The sequence below is a fragment of the Bos javanicus genome, chromosome 21, assembly GCF_032452875.1.
Source record: "Bos javanicus breed banteng chromosome 21, ARS-OSU_banteng_1.0, whole genome shotgun sequence".
Taxonomy (NCBI): Eukaryota; Metazoa; Chordata; class Mammalia; order Artiodactyla; family Bovidae; genus Bos; species Bos javanicus.
Window position 1 is genome coordinate 22,784,092 of NC_083888.1, and position 5,201 is coordinate 22,789,292.

A 5,201-nucleotide genomic window follows, 5' to 3' on the forward strand; every position below is an offset into this window, starting at 1 on the left:
CAACCTACAGTAAGAAACAGATTTTACACTGTGGCCAGGCAGGTACTTCCACTTTATCTACAGTTATACCTAGACAAAATGGAAACAAAAATTATATATGTAAGTGAAAGTTACACAAAGCAATTCTCACCTGCAAAGCATTCAGACATTTTCCATTCTGTTCTATTTTTAAAAGCAATGCTGTTGATTGATTTCAAAACCTGTAATCCATGTATGTTTCTTCTTTCAACAGCAAAATTAGGCTCACGGTGCGTATGTATAATATTAGTGTGTTCAGATTTCTGGTATTGCTAATCCAGGGACTTCACCTTTTTTGTCTTCTAACCCTTCTCTCCACTACATATGAAACAAGTGTCTTATTAAAGTCATTAATTAAACAGGTAATGATCAGGTATATTTTACAGCTATTAAGATTATATCTGTGATATAATTTGTACTATATTTCTAGATAGTAACATAGAAAAATATTCTTTCAAGAAATATTAATCATCTCCTATGTGCCTGGTACTGTGATGAGTTTTAGGGATAAAGTGCTCAGCAAAAGAGACAAAGTACTTCTATAATATCATGGAACTATAAGAGTGGGTGGAAATATTAAAAAATCAGAAACATTTATCTGTTATCTGATAAAAACTGTTATCTGTGTGAATAAAATGGTCCTAATGTAGGTTGAGACGGGTTGTCAGGAATAGCCTCTTTGAGGAAGCATTTAAGAACAGGCCTGGGAATTTACCTGGGGGTCCAGTGGTTAAGACTTAGCCTTCCAGAACAGGGGATATGGATTCTGATCCCTGGTTGGGGAGCTAAGATCCAACATGCCTCTTGGCCAAAAAAACAAAACATAAAACACAGAAGCAATACTGTAACAAATTCAACAAAGACTTAAAAAAATGGTCACATTAAAAAAAAAAAAAACAAAAAAAACGGCCTGAAGAACAAAGGGCAGGATATGGTGGAGGGAAGAGGTCCTAGACAGAGGAGCACAGAGGTGAAGAAGGCTGGGAAATTCTGCAGGGTTAGTGTAGTTAGAGTGCACGGAGTTTAGCAAGGCAGGAGATGAGATGGGAGCGGTCCCCAGGGCCCTGATAAAGGGTTAACGGCATTTATCCAACCACACTGACAGGTTGGAGAATGGTCTGGTTTACATTTTTTGAAGCTCACTCTGGCTACTGGGAGGAGAAGAGATAAGGACGAGACAAGAGTGAAAGTTAAGAGGCTCTAGCAGAAACCCAGACAGAAGACAAGGGCTGAGAGGAAGGGAAGTGGATTATAGATCAGTGTATTTTGGAGGGAGACTTGACAGGACTTGGTGATGGACTGGGTGTGTATTGTGATATAAAGTTAAATTCAGAAAATCATCCATGTTATTATATTCACTGTGCTGTAGCTATAATTAGGTAAAAGCTACTAGTTTGCATGGACAAGGCTTGGAAGTATAGAAAACGAAAAGTCTGATTTGTTGGGATAGCAGAAGGAACACAAGGTAGAAGCACAAACACTGGAGTCAGACAGACTTGGCCTGTGTCTCAGCCCTGCCACTGACTGTCTCTGTGATGCTTAGCAAGCTGTTCAACCTCTCTGAGCCTCAGTTCTCTCACCTGTAAAATGGGGATACCTCACTGGACTGGAAGATGAAATGAGAAAACATGTAAAGTGCTTAGCTGAGTTCCTTGGTATTTGTTATTGCCGTTCAGTCACCACGTCATGTCCGACTCTTTACAACCTCACGGACGGCAGCCTGCCAGGCTCCTCTGTCCTCCACTATTTCCCAGAGTTTGTTCAAATTCATGTCCATTGAATATACTGTACATTCTGAATACATTTCAAGTATTATTATTATGACTGGTTATCACGGGGGACCAGGGTAAACTTTTCATTCTTTATTGTGACTGAATTAATAGTTATAATGGTATTTATAGAGTTGGTAATTTAACATTTAGTAGAGTTGGTTTGAAGATTCTGAAACTGTATGGAAACAGCTCATGCATTTCCTGCCCAGTAACATGTTGCCAACCTGTGTCCAAAGCTCTTCATAGCTTCAGGGTGTCCCTGAAGGGCACCTAAGGGTCAGAGAAGACTATGGGCCATCTCTTTAAGATGCCAGCTCCAGCACCTACTTCTGATCTAGCAAAGGATCTGCTCTTGGAGAGACAAGCTCTGAATGCTTTCCAACATTGCTACTTGTTCTCTCCTCTTCCTATTTGGGTAAGTCTATCTGTTCTAGATGCCTCAGGATTCTGACAGCATTCATTCATTCATTCGTTTAACCTTAGCCCCTATTCTGACATAGATCAGACAATCTGACAATCTATGTGCTCAAACAATTAAGTAAAATGTAATGTAACCAAGGTATGAATAAAGTCCCATGAGATACTGGCTTTATCTGGGGAAGGCTTCAAAAAGGGGACACCTGAACTGGATCTTAACGGCTGTATGGGAGAGAAGGTCAATTCCTGCAAATAGACCAGCACTTGCTAAGTCACAGGGACATTAAAGAGTATGACTCATACAGGGAATGTCCACGTGTTTAGCTCAATAGTGTGTGGTAAGAAGTGGCTTCCCAGATGGCTCAGTGGTAAAGAATCCGCCTGCCAATACAGGAGATGTGGATTTTGGGGAAGATGCCCAGGAGAAGGAAATGGCAACCTACTCCAGTATACTTGCCTGGGAAATCCCATGCACAAAGAAGCCTGGTGGGCTACAGTCCATAGGGTCACAAAGAGTCAAACACAACTTAACGACTAAGCAGTAACAACAAGAAGGAAGTGGCCAGGCAGGAGAGGTGGGTTGGTACTACCTTGTGAAAGACCTCAGGGGAATGTTAAGGAGTTTGGACCTGATTCTGACAGCCACAGGGAGCATGTGAGAGTTTTGAAATAGGAGGCTGGTGTGATCAGATTAGCATCTTACAGTCTCTGGCAGCAGTAGGGAGCATGGTCCAGAGGGGCCGAGACTGGAGGCAAGAAGAGTCTGTTAGGAGAATCTAGGCAAGGTTCCAGCCAAGGCCAGAAAAAAGAGAGGAAGGGTCTCTATTAGCCTCCAGTAAGGGATGGGAGCCTGAATGAGGTGGGAGGACCAGGGATCTCCTGTGATGCAGGGCCCTGGGAAGCTCAGCTGCTGAGCAGAGAGATCAAGCATCCAACAATCCAGCCTCCAGGAGAGGCTGGACCTCACTGGCTGCCTCCACGAAGAATTTAAGGAGGCAAAACCAGAAATGGATAGGGGAGATGAATGGGGAGATTGGGACTGACATATATGCACTACTGTGTATAAAATAGACAGCTAATGAGAACCTACTGTACAGCACAGGGAGCTCTACTCAATCCTCTTTGGTGACCTAAATGGGAGGAAATCCCAAAGAGAGGGGATATATGTATACATACAGCTGATTCACTTTGCTATACAGCAGAAACTAACACAACACTGCAAAGCAACTTTACTCAAATAAAAATTAATGAAAAAATAGACACACTGCTGTATATATGCTCTTGCCTGGGAAATCCCATGGACGGAGAACCCCCGTGGGCCGCAGTCCATGAGGTCGATAAGAGTTGCACACGACTGAGCGACTTCACTTTCACTTTTCACTTTCATGCATTGGAGAAGGAAATGGCAACCCACTCCAGTGTTCTTGCCTGGAGAATCCCAGGGACAGGGGAGCCTGGTGGGCTGCCATCTCTGGGGTCGCACAGAGTTGGACACGACTGACACGACTTAGCAGCAGCAGCAGCTGTATATAAGACATATCCAACAAGGACCTCCTCAATCCTCTGTAATAACCTATATGGAAAAAGAATCTGAAGAAGAATGGTGGTAGTGCTGGTTTAGTTGCTAAGTCGGTGTCTGACTCTTGCGATCCCATGCACTGTAGCCTGCCAGGCTCCTCTGTCCATTGGATTCTCCAGGCAAGGATACTGAAGTGGGTTGCCATTTCCTTTTCCAGGGGATTTTTCCCACTCAGGGATTGAACTCGGGTCTCCTGCATTGCAGGCAGATTCTTTACTGGCTGAGCTACGAGGGAATCCCCACGTGGATACATATGTACAACTGAACCACTTTCGTGTACACCTGAAACCAACACAAGATTGTAAATTAACTACACTCTAATATAAGAGAAACATTAAATTTTCAAAATGGGAATGACCATATGAGCAGCTTGGCCACTACCAGCACCCCCCAGGGACATTCAAGTCCTGCTGCTCCACCTCCCTGAGCCAGCTCCCTGACTTCCCCTTCACTGCTCCTTTGGGACTTGTCAACATGTGAGCCTCTGCCACTAGATGGTGACCTTCAAGGGCAGAATCCCTCCCTGGGTCTTCCTTGCTCTACCCAGGTTCATCCTCAGACAAGCTCTCTTCTTGGCTCTAGTCTCACATTTATAAGCAGCAGGAAATGAGAAAATTCCCAACCAGTTCAAACCAAAGTCTCAGGATTGAGTTGCACTGTGCCTGACTGGCCTGCCTTGGGGCATAGGCCCATCCCTGAGCCAGTTGCTGTGGCCAGAAGGATTAAATGCCCTTACTGCCTTAGTCTGGGTCATATGCAGCCCTGGGGTGAGCTTCTCACAGGACTGCATGAACCGGGAGTAGGACCAGAGCAGACACTCCAAGGAAACGAAAGAGTTGGGAAAATCAAAGTGCACGGATACAGGATGGTGCCCTCACATAATAGATGCCCTCTCTGAGTATATAGTTATATTCGTTTCCCTGTGCCAGGTACAGAGGAGATGGGTGAATTGTTGGATGAACAATAATCAAGAACGTAGAAGTGTCATTCCAAGTTCCTGGAAAAGAACTTGAAAGGGTCAGGCTGGAGAGCTGGAGAATGGGCATAATTTTGAGACCCCAGGACAGAGAAAGTGGAAATAGATGCTTTAAATCAGTCGTTCGAAACCTTGGCTGAGGATTAAAATCACCCAGAGGGCCATGACAAGATGCCAGTGCCGAGGTCCCACCTCCAGAGAGAATGATTTAATTGGTTTGGTTGGTGGCCAGGCATCAGCAACCCTCCCCAGGTAGTTCCAATGCTCAGCCAGGGTTGCCAGCCACTGCTGTAAGCCTCCTGGTGCCCAACAGAAGTGGATGTGAGACTCAGAGCCCCAGGAGCTTGGGAACTGGTAGGAACACACTTGCTGGCTAGGCTTTCTGGAGACTTAGGACTCCGGAGGAGAACCAAAAACCCAAGAAATTTTTTGAGCCAAG